This window comes from Argopecten irradians, chromosome 5 (genome assembly GCF_041381155.1).
Source record: "Argopecten irradians isolate NY chromosome 5, Ai_NY, whole genome shotgun sequence".
NCBI lineage: Eukaryota > Metazoa > Mollusca > Bivalvia > Pectinida > Pectinidae > Argopecten > Argopecten irradians.
In genome coordinates, this window is record NC_091138.1 from 5,320,529 (window position 1) to 5,340,716 (window position 20,188).

Consider the following 20,188-nt stretch of genomic DNA (forward strand, 5'->3'; position numbering starts at 1 on the left):
TTATATAATTTACGCTTAGATCCATATCGCCATCGATAGATGAAACAAATTCACTTGTGTTCGATGGATACAACGTATTTGTGGTGACGCGTAACTGTCAACACGTGGATTATTAGCGGTGCATGTTTTATAATACACATGATTAAATTCTCAAAGAATAAAGACAAGAGGATATGTTTATAACTGACCTCTATCAGAGGGTCTCACGCCCGTCCACCCCAAAGTCTCGATCGTAGGACGAACATAGGCACAGAGGTAATGTTTACATTTGACACCCATCATTTTTAACAAAAATGAAAGCACGTCGCCCCGGTCGGGATATTTTTCCGATTCTTTATACCATTGTTAATTTAAAAATTGTTTGAATCATATATAAATATAAAACTTGTATATATTGTTTACATTTTTCCAAAATTCTATGAAAAACAACAATATACACGTAATGTTGCGTCAAAATGTAAACAAAGCCATGTGTTTCTTTTAAAAAAAGTAGTCCTTTTACGTTGCACAGAACATTTTCATACGCAAGTTCAAAGTTCAATGTTACCATGCAGTTATGGTAAACAAAATCGGCTAGTATTAGCGTATAGTGACCAAGCCTAGCAAGTGTAAATATATGTGAATGGTGATGCATATCATACATGTAAATTATGTCATATAGTGTAATCTATTCTCTTGCATTTTACATTTGTAATTAAGTAATCAATTTATGTATGTAAAATACAAAAAAGAGCACATTTAATAAATTTGTAAATTATATGTCCCATGTCTAGACATTCTATCATGATGATCAGAAAAAGTCTCCAATTGTTCTAGAACTTCCCTAGAAATATACTACATATAACAAGCACGCATTCAATGTCAAATGTCATATTTCGCATCATGTTATTGTAACTTAGAAATACAATCCTATGTCAAATCTCAAATTATATCAAAATGGAATTTAAGAAACAGACAAAAACTCATCTCCTTGCATATCCTGTATAACATATACAAATTTTATTTGTAGTTAAATTGTCAGTCTTTAAGTGTGACTCATTAAGCTTTCAACTATCTATGCCTTAATTTTGCCTTATTATTTCAACACTAGATTCACTACTGGATATCAAAGTCCATTTCCTGTCTTCCAGTTGATATAAATGTTCAGTCTTTTGTTGTGGGATAAAAAACACTTTTTCCAACAAGGCTTGTCATCTAACAAGTTGGTGTCATTGAAAATTGCCTTTTCAAATTAAGCTGTGTTCATGTCAATGCCAGTTCCCATGATCAACTTTCTGGATGCTAAGCTGATCCATTGATGACATCTGAACCATTTGCATTCTACCTATAATTGATCAATAAATGCTGTAACTTGCATAACACAGCTTCACAATTTTGCAGTTTTTCAGCTCCCCCAGTTGCTGGCCTCTTTTCATATTTCCTTTCACTGTAAAAATCAAAATAGGAAAATATTACAAAGGGTAATATACAATTATCTATTAAATTTCACGGATGAACAATAATTACCAAAAACACAAAGGCATAATAAGCACAAGTATGTACATGCATGCACAACTAGAAAACTGGAAAGTCAGGAAAGGCCCTGATAAATGACTGACCCACAATAAGGATGTATCAGACTCTAACTAAAGCAGGGCCCCTTAATATATGCCATATGTTTATCAGTTAGGCCTAAAATAAAATATTGATTATTTGCCTAAACCTGACAGACCCACTTTAAAACCACTGACTCAAACTATTTATGTAAGTTTCAATTTTATGTTATTGAAATATTTTTTAACCTGTTTTCATGATGTCAGTCAGATCTTCCTTTTTGTGTTGGTATGCTTGCCTCGTAAAAGTGTAGAACCTAAAATGTAGCTCAGTACAGTGCTATCACTTTAGTAAAGCAAATTTTCACAAAAAGATTGGTCTGTACTTGAATGTTTGCTTATCGATTACTTTATTAGGCAATATTTATCTTGAATGGAAATTGACAGTTGTCCTGTGTTGTAGCCTTCTTTGTCTGTCACAGGAGCTGGATATTACATCGGTGGTACTTGTATGAAATACATTTAACATATTTCCTCTTCGTTATGCCGATTCTTGAAATCCATAGGCCTAGTGAATTTTTATTTTACATAAACATATTCAAATGGATAATTATATGACCATCATTTTGCGAATTTGTCTCTTTTTAGATCACATTATGAAAATTGAATATTCCCGAGGTTTGATAATTTAGAAAGCTGTTAAACAGAGATAAGATCTCTAGTTGCAAGTTTTTACACAAGGTACACCTGGCTTATACCAGAAAAATATATAACATATACATATTCCCGCTAATCTACTAATGTATTTAGCCTGATTTCAGTTGCAATATTTCCTATTATATATATATTTAAATCGTCGTCATAAGTGTATACTATATATATATTTATTCAAATTCTCGTAACCCCATTTCAGGAATACATATATGTCCATCTTTGTTTTATAACCCCACTGCCGGTGTCCTCGTGAAGTCACATCCGCTTATTCCCCACATCAGCGTGAGCGGCCGATTCCCTGATTACCAGTCGATATACAGGTAAAAATCGAGCATTTCGGAGGGCGGTATCTCGGTACGTACTGAAGCGGCCGATTTTGATGCGGTTTTCAGCGTTCTTGTCAGAAGATCAAACAGAACAACATACATTTTTTTCCGTTCCGTGTACACTTTAACATGAAAGTGTTCCTTAGTCCATCCTCACCATCACGTTTCATACATTGCCTGAAGATGGTATAGTGTCAACCCTGATCCCGCGATTTTTTCAGTTGTTTCATGCATTTTGATAGAATTTTTTAGGCAATGCAAACGTACTTCCCAGGTCCCTGTGATAGTATGGATTCAGCAACAGCAATTAAAAATGTAAAAAAAATTGTGTACTTACCAAAAATAGCAGTATTGTAAAGAGACTAAACACGTGTGACCATCCAAACACTGATAATATTTCCACGTGTATTATCGGCCACGTGTGGGAGATGTACGCCCACGTGAAAATATGAACTTCCGGTTAGTCTATTATCTCCCTTACATTTAAGGTTACATAATACCATTTATGAACGTAAGGTATGTGCGTGATTGAAAGTGCGAACGACGAATAAGTCTCCTCCTGTGAGAGGACAGATGTGTATTTTGTTGTTATGCTTATTATAAATAAACATTTATTTTGAAAAAAAAAAAAAAAAAAAAAAAAAAATTTTTTTTAGTTTTTAGCCTTTTCATTGTTATAGTTCAGCTGGCACAGAACAGCCTTGGGTGAAAAACAAAAAGGTAGTATGTCACTTTTGGAAAGGTTTGTGCCGCTTACAAGTTTCCTAAAGCCTGCACATCTGCAATAACACAGAGTGGAAAAGGTCTTCCATGTTCGTATGACTTCTGCCCTGGATATGTCTTTTTGAAAAGATGAATACTGTCTAGAAAGCCTGTGACAATATCACACAGTTCCTGTTCTTTATGAAAAACATTAGAAAAACATTATGGAACTTCCCCATCCAGTTCATGAATCTTGATGCCGCTGTCTGTATGCTGTCGGGCTTCATCATCCTGCCATCCACAGACATGCTTCCATCCTCGTTTGCTATGATTCTTGTAATTGCTTTTGCAGCACTTTTTTGGGGTGCTTTCGGCCACAAGTATCTGTTGAAGGTTTCACCGCTATTGAGCTCCACAGCTGCTATCTGTGTGATATGTGGCATCCGTCTTCCTTGAACTGGGAAAAACAGGAATGTATTTATACACTACACAAAACTTTATAACAAGTTATTCTCAAAATAATATCAATCAACTTATCAATCGATATCATATTTATCAAATACTTTATGAACTAAAGTAATTTTATATTCTATTGTTTCACCAATGGACAATTGGGGAATTGGCTTTATGCAAGAGAAAATGTATCCTTAAAAGTAATTTTGCTTCAAACATATCCCATTTCATGGTGGGTGAAAATAAAATTTGTATTCCTTCTGATGTTTAATAAATTGCAGATACTCACTTAGATCTGTTGTCTCCAAATCAAATGTAACCAATGCTGCACTGTCAGGGGATGGTAATTCTACTGGTGAAAAATTCCCAGGTGCTACTGCGTCTGGTAATGCTTCAATATCTGTTTCTGTGTCGAGTCCAATACCTAGAAAATTGAAAATACAATATAAGATTTACAAGCATAAACAGTTCCTCAGGGTATCAATGTGTTGAGACAGCTCTTGGGAAGACGTGAATGAGACCTTACCATTACTTCCATGAGTGTATTTTGAACTAGACTTGTCAAAATAAATACATGTACATAATGAATTTTGAGGGTTTTTTTCACAGATCTCTTACCCGACTCATAAGAATCCCCCTCAAGTGTTTCCTGTGCACCTTGAGTAATAACCCTCTCCTGCTCCAAAACTAGTCGTCGACGTTTGGTTGAAGGAAGCTGTGTTCTGGCCTACGACTGCCTTCTCTGCCTCAGTGTCTTTTCAGCATATTTTACAGTGTGGTGTCCAGGAGATAAACCAGCTTTTTCATTGGCCTAAAATGCATATCATTAGTCAGAGATCAACAACAAGTATAATTGCCATAATAAGATAAGATAATATGATTGCGAAAAAAATATATAAAATCATATAAACACTTTCTTTATGATACAATTACTTACAAAAGTCATTTTGACACCAAAACAGAAATTGATATATTTGCCAATACCTGTGATTTTATAGAAGCAAAGGCCATGCTTTCAATAAAAGAATATTTGCGATAAATTGTCATTTGATCTCTAAAAGAAAAACTTAATTTACAGGTATTTATCATATAAATATGTATCTTTAATTCATAGGCCAACTGACATAATCACTGAATAACCAATCATTAAATGTAGTTTGAATTGGAAAAGAACAAATTCTTAAACTGAAACGGTGAAAAAAACAAATTAGTGGAACGAAAAATAAAAAAAGTAAAACCAACAAAACAGAAAAAAACCATTCAAATGCTGAATTGAACAGTATTATGACATAAAACATATATATGACTGCAGCAGGGTTTGCTTTGTATCATCACCATGTCCTTTTTAAAGATCATTACAATTATAATGAGGACCCCATTTATTCTAAATAACACACCATTTTTGAAACAATTAAACAATCAACGTAAACCCTGCATTGCAATGTATAGAACAATTTAATACTATTAAATCATTTGAGCACTATTTGTTGACTTGGTTAGGTTTATTTTGTTTCACAAGTTTCCAGAGATAAACAATCGACCCATGAAGGCCTAATCTTTTCATAGATTAATGTTATCAAGAGATAGTGCTCACATTGATAAGAAAGGATTATCAAATGACCTGAGAAATGTAGCTGCGCCCTTCAGTAAGAATTGTACCTGCTGCCCCTATTGCATGGTCGTAAAAGGCGACTAAATTTAGGATCTTATCTTTTCTCTTCTTCCTAACCGACTTTATCTTTCCTAATGCCTCCCTTGGCACCGCCTCGCTTTTGGCCTTGAGTTGAGCGTTCGCCCCTGTGAGGAAGGCTCTGGGTTCTGTCCCCTGGCCGAGACACACCAAAGTCTATAAAAGTGGTAGTTTCAGCTTCTGCTTAGCGCTCAGCAAACGGGGAGTGGGACGACTGGTTCGCCCGTTGTCAGTATAATGTGACCGGGTTGGATGTGTTGCTTGGTGTCTTCGGCGGCATGCTTCAGTAATATAGCACTATAAAAAGGGCAGTAGTTCCACTATACAAGAAGACACAACATGAATATACCGCAGTCTCCCAAAACACGCACCACGCACAACAAACACGCAACATACCGCATACATTGGAGGCCGTCCTTACATGACCATAGCTGTTAATAGGACGTTAATTAATCAAACAAACAAACAAATCATTAATGAATGATGCGGTGGCATCGACTCGATAGTCAAGTGACTCAGAATCTCCATACTGTAATGATTTGGGAGCCCTGAGAGTAACCTCCCTATTAGCATGTTCACACTGCTGTGAGGAACCTAAATTTGTATACTGCTCAGCATTTGAAATAACTGGTTCAAAAAGTTTCTCTAAATCTTGTCGTATCTTTCTTTTATATGGCAGACTGCGATGCTAGTATTTTTCAGTTGGCTTCCTCATGTATCCATAAAAACGTGCCTTGCACAATGTATGGTCTCCAAACTGGTGTGGAATTAGCGCTGAATGTTCTCTTTCAACTCCTCTTGTTGTCTTGATTTTTAGCAAATGCATATTTAAAACATTTTGTATGTGAACAATCACACTTTTGCTAAGCTTTTTCGCCAGTTTCTGCATTGCATACAAACTTTTTCCAATGTTCTTAACAATGTGTTTTTTATCGTAACGCTTCTTAACATTAATATTTAAGTCTGGACGAAGACGAGACATTAGTGTGTTGACTCCATCACCTTCAAGGACATCAACCGGGGTTCCTTCTTGAATAACTTCCTTAACACCTTGAACTCCGCTTACACACTCCATACTCCTAGCACTTCCTTTATGGTTGTTTACACATCTGTGTTTCCTGACTGGCCTCACTGGTCTTTTTCGTCTCCACCAATTACCCCACATGTCCTGTGGCTAACCACTATTTTTCCCATATTTTGTTTGAAAAAGGTGTGTGCTGAAAAGTAGAATGAAATGGTCTTATTCACAGCTAAATTGTTGTAAACTATACTAACAGCAAAATCTGTCAAATCCAACACTGTATTGCATACCTTTATACCAAGTGTAATTAAGTCTTGTTATTTTTCGGGTCGATCCGAAATCCAAGATGGCCGCCACAGCCGCCATCTTGAAAACACATTTTGAACTTCTTCTCAAGGTTTACCGGTGCGATTTTGCTGAAACTTGCATGAAATGATCCTGATATGGTCCCGACAAAGTCTTGTTATTTTTCTGGTCGATCCGAAATCCAAGATGGCCGCCACTGCCGCCATCTTGAAATCACATTTTGAATTTCTTCTCAAGTTCTACCGGTGCGATTTAGCTGAAACTTGTATGAAATGATCCTGACATGGTTCTGACAAAATGTTGTAATTTTTCGAGTTGATCTGAAATCCAAGATGGCCGCCACCTTGAAAACACATTTTGAACTTCTTCTTAAGTTCTACTAGTACGATTTTGCTGAAACTTGCATGAAATGATCCTGACATGGTCCCGACAAAGTGTTTTTATTTTCCGGGTCGATCTGAAATCCAAGATGGCCGCCACTGCCGCCATCTTGAAAACACATTTTGAACTTCTTAAGTTCTACCGGTGCAATTTGGCTGAAACTTGCATGAAATGATCCTGACATGGTCCCGAAAAAGTATTGTTACATCGCTGGTTGATCTCAAATTAAAGATGGCTACCATGACACTATATCTAATTAATTTCCGATATGTTAAGGCCTTTGGGCCTCTTGTTTGAAATAAAAATTTTGAAAGAAATTGGAAATGATCCTGACATGGTCCTGACAAATTGAAACCATATATAGTTAATTTTTCTATTGCCAATGTAGTCAGATGACCGTTAAGGCCTTTTGGGCCTCTTCTGGTAGCTGTAATGAGTTATACAGAACTATTTTCTATAAAGTAAGTATTTACTGTTGATAATGTAGTCACACTGTACTAAAATATAATTACCAGTAAGGCTGTCAAATCCCCGTTTGTGCCATGCCATATCCACCGCACATGACATGCCTTTCCTTGTTTTGCATTCAAACTTTGAATCCAACTTCACTCTTTTCCTGCTGTTATCTCTGACGGCTAATGCTTGACTTTCGATGCATACGGGCAACATGATTTAAAGACTGATTGGTTGGTGTGGTAACAGGCGATGGGTCAGTCTGTGTGGATACTGGCAAAGTTTCAGATGGAGTAGCAGATAGGGTAGCAGTACAATCATTGCTGAAATGAAAAGATTTTCACTAAATGTTGGCATAGATGAGAGTGATCGGGTGATGTAGTAGTTAAGCCACTCGCAATTCACCAAGCCGGCCAGGGTTCGATCCCTGACTCGGACGTGAAAAGGTTAGGGGTCACCTGCCCGATCACATGGGTTTTTTCCGGGCACTCCGGTTTCCTCCCAAACTAAGACCCCTAGCGCTTACATGGGCCATCGAGAGTGATTTACGTAAGTTGTATAACTTGTTTCTCAATCGATGTAAAATAAATAAAGTTTATTAATAATGTTTTAGATTAGAGAAAAAAAACAACATAAAATGGGCAAATGGCATAGCGTCAATCATTTGAAAAGTATTATCACCAAAATTACATAGACCATTGTGAATCATGTATCAAAATTTCAATATTACAAAGACGTTTTTGTGACTACAAGACATATACATGAATCAGATTCAATGTCTCTACTCTTTTGTATGGAAAAACAGTATCAGTTTATCACCATTAAGACTATTTCAGTACTATGGACCCTTACAGCAAAAATAATAATATTAACTTTACAACCTACATAGACTGGTCATCTAGAGGCAAGTCGTGTGCACATGGTGGGGTTCCTATTTCTGTAGAAGAAATCTCAACAGACAGAATGCCTTCATTTACTAGCCGAAGTACCTCAGGTTCTCCATCAGACTCATGTTCCTGCTTCTTCAACAGCAGCTCTCTGCAATTAAAAAGTTTGTTTTAACATTCAAAGCCCACAGTGAACATGTTCAAAAAAGCTAAATTTCCTGTATCATAAATGTATCTTGATCACTAAAATGTCTAAATTCCCTTTGTCATATAACTTTTAACCAAGCAACAGGATTTGAAGTTTCTCCTCTCTAATGGCACTTTCTTTTTGGGCATAAACTGACAGACATTTTAAAATTGCAGTGCCCCAAAATAAATCATTGATTAATTAAACCATCAAAATATATTGTGATCTTAGTAGCTCTATTTACTTTGTAGGTGTTGCTATATCTGACAAAATGGCAACTCCGAGGTCATTGTCATAAAGATCATCCATAAGTTTTGTTGCGTTGTCAGACTCTTTAGCAGATATATCACTGAAAATATAAAATATGAAGTGATATTGATTCAATGCCACTCGCTGCTAATAGCATTTTTTATGATTTATTTAATTACCTTTGTTAATGATGTTTTTCTCTCTCTTTTTTTTTGATTAGTAGAATTAACTTTCATGACTTTGAAACTAAGGATATGGTAAAAACAGTTATAACATATTGCCAAAGGACATTATAATGGTAATACTTACGCCATCTCCATTTTATAGGCATCAGAAGCAGCCTTTCTTGTGATTTCCTTAGACACAGTCTCTATAACATCACCAGCCCTTCTTTCTATTTCATTCAGAGTCTTGTCATTTATAATAGGTATATTAAGAGTGGACAGGAAATTGTTGACTCTACCTGGGCCACCAATGCTGTCTATCATTGCTGTAATAAGATAAAATTTATATCATCAGATCATTGTAGGCCTATATATAATAATGGGATTATGGAAACTAAAATTTAAGACAACAAAGTGCTTTACATAAAAGATAAAGGAGTGATGTTTAAATCTTTTATATAAATAAATCAAATGATATAGATACACTAATCTTAATCATATTCTGATCTAGCTTGACACACTTGACCAATTCATCAGTTCATTATGCTAATGAAACACGTTTAAATTACCGATTACATAAGTATTCACATAAACACATACCTGTGCCCAGTTTAGTATTGATGGGGAAGCAAGGCTTTCTAGTTCTTTTCTCATTCTGATGATAAGTTTTTCCGTATGGGATGTTGTTCACCTCAAAACAATCAGCGTTCTGACATTTCACATACAGATAACCACCTAGTCCTTTTTCATTTCCCCTAAAACATTCTGCGAAGTCAGTGGTATTGGACCTAGTCTGCAGTGTTTGCATGATTGAAGGTTTTCAATAAGGACAGGGAACTGGACGACCCTCGCGCCAACTTGTACTACTTACGTTGTTTTATGTACTTTTTCGACGAACAAAGGACATGTTTTAGAATTACACGCGTCCTCGACACAAACGTGCCCACTTACATAGTTATGTTCGATAATTATATCATTCCCTTTCTTCTTATTGCGTTTTGGTTTAGACAAAGACGCAAAGCGGCCTCGGCGGTAACGCTGGTACGCCATTTTGATTTACTGATGATTTCCACAAAGAACGATAACTCAATCTGGGATTCCTCTAAATCCGAAGCGTTACGATTTTGTTACCCATGAAAGACCTTAAATGGCCATTTCATAGGGATATTTCTTGCAACATTTGACTAATTTCCTATCATAAATAACCAAATTATGCTCAAAAATGTTTTTTCCCTATATAAACTTTAGTAAAATTAACCCCCTCCCCAGTGGGAAACCAGAGACCCCAGGGTCATATAATTTACAATTCTTGTAGAGGACCTTAAGACCTTTCTATCTATGAAGAGTATTTGATTCTACCACATCTGTGAGTGGAGAAGAAGATTTTTGATTTTTTTTCCCCCGCCAATTTTACCCCTTTTGGGCCCTCCCAAAGCCCCTTGGGGGGTGGGGGTCACATAATTCACAATTTTGATTGGCCTTATGCTTTAGAAGGTTTGCAAAAAATTCACTGAAATTGCTTCAGTGGTTTTGGAGAAGAAGTCGAAAATGTAATTTTTTTACGGACACACAATGCACGACGCCGGACAAAAGGCGATTAGAAAAGGTCAGTTGAGACCTCGTCTCAGGTGACTTAAAACGCTTTGATTGCGCTAATGACATAAACAAATTGTCCGTTGCGGACCGTTCGATGAACTTATTTTTGGCATATTCTTTTTTCTCACGAAAACACCCCTTCGCATAAATGCCTAGTGACATAAGTGTCTTCAATAGAGCTTGATGGATAACTTCCTTGTCGGTGCTTTGAAAATGTGTCAAATCAGCATCATTTTGGTATGATGATACTCTTAAAATGACATCTGTCACGATGAGGGTATATTGATTTAGTTGCATCTGCCTCGATTCCAACGATGCGCGCTATCCTCAAATCCTAGCAAGTCTATATCTCCGCTAGACTTTGTTAGCCCTTGTTTTAGTTTCTTTCCGTCGAAGGAGATAAACACTTGAAACACTAGACAGATCTTTTGCTGCCTCATTCATTATGTCTGAATAAATCCAGAGAAGGAATGAGATATTTTTTATTGGAACGGCATTCTCAGAAACCAAGTGAAAGAAGTCTAAAAGCACGTTTTCTATGCCTTGTTTTTTTCAGTTCGGCAAACACAATAGGTGCTAGTTGTGTCCTTTCACTTACTTCTTCATCAAAGGTTGCTTCCTCTAAACAGCACGGTTGAGTCATATCGATCGGACTACCATCTGGAATATCTTCGGTGGAGCCGATTTCAAACAAGTTTGAACTGTGAATTGGAGGTCAGAATCTTTACCAAAAAGTTATACTAGTGATTTCTTCAACTTAGGTGAATTATAGATAGCCTGGTGTTTTTGTTCTTTATGTACAGTTGGTGTCTTCACTTTAGTTGGTGTCTTAAAATAACAGACATGCTTCCCAGACAAAATCTTCCTTGCAGGAGAAGGGATATTTAACCGCATTCTTTAATGATAAGGCAATTTTAAAGGAGAAACTATTGCTTTGAGTTCCTCCAAGTCATTTTGAGGTAAATTGTTCCTAGGCAAAGATCGCTTGCCTTTTGTCCTATGGAGACTGCGGTTACTTTTCCGTTTCATTTTGTGAAATTCATGCAAAGAAAAGTCATGCTTGAAACATCGAGAATGTCCTAACGTCAACACTGTTTTGTTTGTGTCCTAACGATGTCCTCTTTGTCTAAAGTTCACTCTACAAGTTGTTTTAGCTCATTTTTTCACAAATTTGGTTGTAAACGTGTTTGGTATGATTTATAATCATAGTAGAATAAGAAACGTAGTTTAAGAGGTAATTTGCTTGATTTCCTCGCTAAAGTCCTCACGAAAACAATGTCAAAAAATCTACGATTCTACGATGTTTGTCTTTGAATTATTGAAAAAACCGACACATTTTACAAAAAATCTATTAACAGTCGATGATTCCTGAATGTTACGATCTGTTGCGATATAGATAATAAATAAGTTGTTTGATATAGCCACAAACACAGATAACTTACCGCGAGGCTGAACTTGTGATGTTCTCTTAGTAATATTTGTCACGTACATTCTCTACCTTGGAACCCAAAGCCTACCTCACCGGGGCGAGCACTCTACAGAAAGCCAAAAGTGATGCGGTATCAAGGGGGACGTAAGAAAGAATAAAGTCTGTAAGAAAGAAGAGAAAAGATAAGATCTTAAATTAAGTCGCCTTTTAAGATCATGAAATAGGGGCAGCAGGTATAACTCTTGTTTGATTGATTATTTTAACGTCCTATTAACAGCCAGAGTCATAAGGACGGTCTTCCATGTATGCACTGTGTGGCGTATGTGAAGTGCATGTTTTGGGAGACTGCGGTATTTTCGTTTTGTGTCTTGTACAGTGAATCTTTTGCCCTTTTTATAGTTGCTATATCACTGAAGCATGCCGCCGAAGACACCAAGCAACACTCCCCATCCGGTCACATTATTCTGACAACGGGCGAACCAGTCGTCACACTCCCTGTTTGCTGAGCACTAAGCAAGAGCAGAAACTACCACTCTAATAGACTGTGCTGTGTCTCGGCCAGGGGACGCTCAACTTAAGACCAAAAGTAAGGCGGTGCCAAGGGAGGCATTAGGAAACATAAAGTCAGTAAGGAGGAAGAAAAAAAGAGAATATCCTAAATTTAGTCGCCTTTACGATCATACAATACGGGCAGCAAGTACAATTCTAGCGCCTTACAAGCAGGGCATGTATCATTCTAACGCCCTACCTGCCAAGTACAGGCTAATTAGTGAGATTTCTGATAGGACTTTATCAACAAGAGGCCCCTGGACCTTAGCTGTCACCTGAGTTCGGCTTCAGAATAAAAACAAAAACATATAAAAACTATATATTGACCTATCAGGCCCTTGAAATTAGTCAGTGATTTTATAACTTTGACTTTTTAATCAATGAAGAGTATTTGGTGTCATCAAATCTGTGAATTCATAAGATTTTATTAGCCATTTTGACCGCGTTTGGCCTCGCCCCACTGGTTCCTGGGGGTCAATGAGGACGTACATGGATATGTTAAAATACTAGGTAATAATTGTAACCAAATAATGCTCATAAAAGTGTTTTTCCTATTTAAGATATAGTAAATTTCATCCCCTCCCGAGGGGAAAATCTGAGATCCCAGTGCTATGAAATTCACAATTTATGTGAAGGGCCTTAAGACTTTTTGACCTATGAAGAGTATCTGGTTCCGACCTTTAACACGTGAAGAGTATCTAGTTCCATCAAATGTGTGAATTCAGAAAAAAACATTTTTAAAAGTTAGTCATTTTGACCCCATTTAGCGCCGCCCCTATGCCCCTGGGGTCGGTCAGGACCAATATGGATATGGTTTTTAACTGCTATCTCAGGCTAATAATTCCAACAAAGTTTGACTCATTTCCTATGAAAATTGTGCTAATAATGCTCATAAATGTGCTTTTCCAATATAAACTATAATAAACTTGACCCCTCCCAAGAGGGAAACTAGAGACCCCATGGTCATATAATTCACCTTTTTTGTAAAAGACCTTTAGACCTTTCCATCTATGAAGAGTATTTGATTTTATCATTTCTGGAATTTCAAAAAAAAAAAAATCGAAGTTTTCACATATTTGACCCATTTTGGCCACATCCCTCAGATTCCTGTGGGTCAGTCGTGGCTAATATGATTCAATGGCCATTCATACTGATAATTCTTCATTCAACATTTGACTTATTTCCTATCACAAATGACCACATAATGCTCAAAAATGTGTTTTTCCTATATCAAGTATAGTAAACTTGATCCCCTCCCTAGGAGGAAACGCGAAACCCCAAGGTAATATAATTAACATTTTTTTTTGTTGAAATGGACCTTAAGGCTTTCCGTCTATGGATAGTATTTGATTCTACCATTTCTGAAATTTCAGAAGAATTTTGAAGTTTAACCTATTTGATCCCTTTTGGCCTCACCCCTCAGGCCCCTGGGGTTAGTTGTGGAAAAAATGACACTAGGACATTAAGGACCGCATAACTTGAACGGTTATTTCATAAACAGGTTTTCCCCGAAATTGGGTCGTTTTACCGGGCCAATCGAATTACTCACCTTGATACTGCTGCATGATCGTAAAAGGCGATTAAATTTAGGATCTTATCTTTTCTCTTCTTCCTAACGGACTTTATTCTTCCTAGCGTCTCCCTTGACACCGCCTCATTTTTGGCCTTCTGTTGAGTGCTCGCCTCTGTGACGTAGTCTTTGGGTTCTGTTCCCTGGACGAGACACACCAAAGTCTATAAATAGTCTATAATAGTCTATAGTTTTTGCTCATGCTTAACACTCAGCATACAGAGAGTAGGATGACTGGTTCGCCCGTTGTCAGTATAATGTGACCGGGTAGGGTGTGTTGCCTGGTGTCATCGACAGCATGCTTCAGTGATATAACACTATAAGATGGGCAAGAGTTCCACTACTCCAAAACACGCACATCGCACTACACACCGCATACATGAGAGACCGTCCTAACATACCTTGGCTATTAATAGGACGTTAATTAATCAATCAAACAAACAAACCTCACGACGGTGAAACTTTTTTTGTATTTTATACTTTTCTATAAAAAGTAACTACTACCTGTATCAGAGGGCGATAGTGCCGAGTATCACTCTCCTATGCAGGTAGTACCTTTTATTTAAATAATGAAAGTTAATTAAATTCTATTTTAGTTTCACTATGCTGAACATATCACCGATTTGATACCTTTAAGGAAGATTTCATTAAAATCGAACAATGTGCTGTTGTTGGTATCAAAACACCTTATCACACAGCTCCTGCGGGATTGGCTTGTCTTCCTCTCATCCCCAAATAGACAGAATTCGTTAATCAGACCGTACGCGGATGTCTAGTAGAAAAAAAATCGTAAAATATGCAAGAGCAGCATATTTTTCTGTTGGTATTGAACGGATTGGATCAAAGTGCTTTCTCTGTTACATAATACAATGGACTTTTAAAATATTTTGCAAGTAATTTCTTCACCAATCGAAAGCATTCAGGTATGTATTATGAAGTGTTATCTGCATCAACGGCCCTGTATTGGAAAGTGTGAATAAGTTTAGTTAAGGAAGGAGGATTTCCCTTACAAACGTTCAGTAACTAGTGCTAGTGCTGTGGTCAGTGAATAGTGCTGTTGTCAGTGGCTAATGCTGTGGTAAGTGGCTAGTGCTGTGGTCAGTGACTAGTGCTATGGTCAGTGACCAGTGCTGTGGTCAGTGACTAGTGCTGTGGTCAGTGGCTAGTGCTGTAGTCAGTGACCAGTACTGTAGTCAGTGACTAGTGGTATGGTCAGTGACTAGTGCCGTGGTCAGTGACTAGTGATGTGTTCGGTGACTAGTGCCTTAGTCAATGGCTATTGGTATGGTCATTGACTATTGCTATGGTCGGTGATTAGTGCTATGGTTAGTGACTAGTGCTATGGTCAGTGACTAGTGCTATGGTCCGTGACCAGTGCTATGGTCAGTGTCCAGCGCTGTGGTCAGTGATTAGTGCTATGGTCAGTGACCAGTGCCGTGGTCAGTGATTAGTGCTGTGTTCGGTGACTAGTGCCTTAGTCAGTGGCTAGTGGTATAGTCAGTGACTAATGCTATGGTCCGTGACCAGTGCTATGGTCAGTGTCCAGCGCTGTGGTCAGTGATTAGGGCTATGGTCAGTGACCAGTGCCGTGGTCAGTGATTAGTGCTGTGTTCGGTGACTTGTGCCTAAGTCATTGACTAGTGGTATGGCAAGTGACTAGTGGTATGGTCAATGACTAATGCTATGGTCAGTGACTAGTGGTGTGGTCAGTGACTAATGCTATGATCAGTGACTAGTGGTATGGTCAGTGACTTGTGCTTTGGTCAGTAACTTGTGCTGTGGTCAGTGACTAGTGCTATGGTCAGTGGCTAGTGCTATAATTAGTGTTTAGTGCTATGGTCAGTGACTGGTACTGTAGTCAGTGACAAGTGCAGTGGTCAGTGCGCAAGTATTCAGGTATGTATTATGAAGTGTTATCTGCATCAACTGGCCTTGTATTAGAAAAAGTGAATAAGTGTAGTTAAGGAATGAAGATTTCCCTTACAGACGTTTCAGTGACTTCAGCAGTAACTAGTGCTAGTGGTGTGGTCAGTGACTAGTGGTGTGGTCAGTGACAAGTGGTGTGGTCAGTGACAAGTGCTGGAGTCAGTGACTAGTGCTGTGGTCAGTTACTAGTGCTTTAGTCAGTGACTAGTGCCGTAGTCAGTTTCTAGTGCCATGGTCAGTGACTAGTGCTATGGTCAGGGACTAGACCCGTAGTTAGTGACAAGTGCTGGAGTCAGTGACTAATGCTATGGTCAGTGACTAGTGCTGTGGTCAATGACTAGTTCTATGGCCAGTGACTAGTGCTGTGGTCAGTGACTAGTACTATGGCCAGTGACTAGTGCTGTGGTCATTGACTAGTGCTGTGGTCAATGACTAGTGCTGTGGTCATTGACTAGTGCTGTGGTCAGTGACTAGTGCTTTGGTCAGTGACTAGTGCTATGGCCAGTGACTAGTGCTGTGGTCATTGACTAGTGGTATGGTCAGTGACTAGTACTATGTCCAGTGACTAGTGCTGTGGTCATTGACTAGTGCCTTAGTCAGTGACTAGTGCTATGGTCAGTGACTAGTGCTGTGGTCAGTGACTAGTTTTATGGTCAGTGACTAGTGCTGTGGTTAGTGACTAGTGCCTTAGTCATTGATTAGTGCCTTAGTCAGTGACTGGTGGTGTGGTCAGGGAATAGTGCTTTGGTCAGTGACTAGTTCCTTAGTGACTAGTGCTATGGTCAGTGACTAGTGCTGTGGTCAGTGACTAGTTTTATGGTCAGTGACTAGGGCTGTGGTTAGTGACTAGTGCCTTAGGCAGTGACTTGTGCTGTAGTCAGGGAATAGTGCTTTGGTCAGTGACTAGTGCCTTAGTCAGTGACTAGTGCTATGGTCAGTGACTAGTGCTGTGGTCAGTGACTAGTTCTATGGTCAGTGACTAGTGCTGTGGTTAGTGACTAGTGCCTTAGTCAGTGACTTGTGCTGTGGTCAGGGAATAGTGCTTTGGTCAGTGACTAGTGCCTTAGTCAGTGACTAGTGCTATGGTCAGTGACTAGTTCTATGGTCGGTGACTAGTGCTGTGGTCAGTGACTAGCGCTGTGGTAAGTGAATAGTGGTATGGTCAGTTACTAGTGGTATGGCCAGTGACTAGTGCTATGGTCAGTGACTAGTGCTGTGGTCAGTGACTAGTGCTGTAGTCAGTTACTACTGCTATGGTCAGTGACTAGTGCTATGGTCAGTGAATATTGCTATGGTCAGTGAGTAGTGCAGTAGTCAGTGACTAGTGCTATGGTCAGTGACTAGTGCTATTGTCTTGTACAAACTTTTTATGGTTATCAGGATGGTTTTCTCAGGGGCTATCTCTCATATATATACCCAATCAGTGACCAACCTATCGTAAAAATAATAGAACATGGCTAACAATCTTGATACGTTAACTATAATTTCTGGGATAAATAAATATATGTTATAATATTTTACTCACCTGATATGTAGTAAGATATGTGCACTGACCGTGTGGTGAGCAACAATCAATCAATAGTAATGGAAATGAACTTGGCAATGAGAGAATGTTTTGAAAATAAAATGACGAAGGCTTCTTACTTCAAATCCGCCGGAAAACTGCATGTCAACACTAATATACAAATTTAGGACAGAATATCAAAATTCCGGATACTTCTCTGGTGGTCATATGATAATTATATAGATAATACCTGGTTATTATATTTTGGTGCAAGACTTTCTGTGTCGAGCACAAAATAAACAAATATTGTAAGATACTAGCCGTGTATAATGTTTATCCTGCAACCCTTTCCTTATAAACGACATCCAAAAAAAGCAAATTGCCAGTTGTGTTTACTAGGTTTTGGTCGGATGGAGGCACTTCTTTTATGCACAAGAAAAAAAAACATTCGCTAAATGAGTTTTCTCGTTTTTTTACTACCGCGGGAAATATGTAAGCGCAGTCACAAACAGTTCAAGTAATTTTCTTCAGTGTTTATTATCAGTGAAACAATATTGAAATACTCAAATACATGCCTTTTCCATGAGCCTAAATAAAGAAGACACCTTCATACGAGAGTTTCGATATAATGAAATCGACGTCATTCCTGTGAATGTGACGTCAGTTTTTAACGTTTTTTTTCACTGAAAAGCTAAAATTCTGGGTCAAGTTAGAAAAAAAGTTCTGAGTTCCGCTACAAGCAATTTAACAAAATATCACTCAAATGAAAATTTCCCATCGAGGCAATGGACTTTCAAAGAACAGGTTTGAGTGAATAAAAACACCTAATTTTGGTAAACTTGTATCATGGCGATGATACAAAAAGATTTTCCATGACTATTACATGATACTTTTTCTTTTTACGTTTTAATTATCCTTTTAGAAGTATTATATGAATATGTTAATTTCTTCCTCTAGTGCTTCGGGAGACAATTGTGGTGCTAAAATGTTGTTTGTTTAATTAACTTCCTATTATCAGCCAGGGTCAAGTAAGGATGGCCTCTCATGTATGCAGTGTTTTTGTGTGGGTGATGTGCATGGTGCGTGTTTTAGGACACTGTGGTATGTTCGTGTTGTCTTCTGGTATAGTAACACTATTGTCCTTTATAGTGCAATATCACTTAAGCATTCGATGACAGCAAGCAATACTAAGTACTAAGCAGGAGCAGAAACTACCACTTTTAAAGACTGTGTCTCGGCCAGGGGAGAGACCCAGTCTACCACACAGGGGCGAGCGCTCAACAGAGGGCCAAAAGTGAGGAGGCGTAAAGGAAGAATGATTCACTCTACAGCGCTACATTACTAAAACGTTCTTTAAGCCTCCATATCCAAGAGCATTCTCGTGGGTGCCTCAACATCACCACAGAGGATATATACACAGATTCGCTAGAGAATAATGATGACTCGGCGTCATACCCTACATATTAGAATACATACAAATTGTATCAACACAATAGAAGCTGACGTCGACAAAGATATACCTGCAAGTCCTCCATGTGATCGGTACCCAGCTATAATTGTTAGACTGTTCGTGTACGTTTAGTTATACTAACAGTGTTGACTAGGGGATATAGCTCTTCACACAGGACGGAACAATCGGTTAACGTAATGCTTCGAATAATAATTTGCTTATACCACACATGATTAAGTATGAAAATAAGCAGTACGATGTTTTAAAACATACTGATCATCTATGCGTTGTATGTATTGAATTGGATAAAATATGCTAACGGGAAAACTCGTACCTTCAATTAGTAGTTACTCAATTTTGAAATCAGACCTTAATTGAATTATCGTGTTTTTTGCAGTGGTCGCCATACATGTCTTTATTTTTTATATATTTGACCTTGTGTTGGTTTGTTATAATGATATTCGCACGTAATATCGATCGGTATTGATGCATTTTTACTGATTGTGTTTTCAATATCAAATATTAGCGTGTACATTGTCTGGTTTCTATTCCACTCAGTTGTCTCGTCTAAATTGACTTTTGGATATCATCCAATATAAGGGTACAAGTAGGTTTGCGTGAATTTTTCTTTGTGGTAAACAGACTACATTTTAAGTTAGAATATAATGGAATCAATCACAGGCCAAGTCCCATTGATATGTAATGGCACCCTACGTAAAGTTTTAGTTACCTTTCTTCGCATTATCCAACTTCTGTAGCTCATCCTCCAAATAGCCAATTCTCCAATAAGCTTTACTTACTGCCTTTGATGTCTCTTGATCAATCGTGGAAAACATTTCAGGAAATTGTTTTCAACAGGATGGCCTAGTTTCTGAATTTAGGACACTGGGACCGCGTCAAATACCTACACACCATTTTCCATTGGCTGTGTGGTTTATACCCATTATAGGTTTAGGTGGCTTTAGTTTGTTATTTAAACGACGAATTTCATTATCTAGACCTTTGTCGACGAGGCTTCAATATGGAAATGAACGTATGAAGAAACCAGCAAACCCGTTTCAGTGGCCAGAGATTGTACTCTACTTCCTAATGAGTGTCT

The 20,188-nt window shown here is 38.0% G+C and overlaps 1 pseudogene; it reads right to left on the reverse strand.

Moving 5' to 3' along the window:
• Nucleotides 1-3,325: 3,325 nt before the first annotated feature.
• Nucleotides 3,326-9,391, reverse strand: LOC138324226 (uncharacterized; annotated as a pseudogene).
• Nucleotides 9,392-20,188: the final 10,797 nt, after the last annotated feature.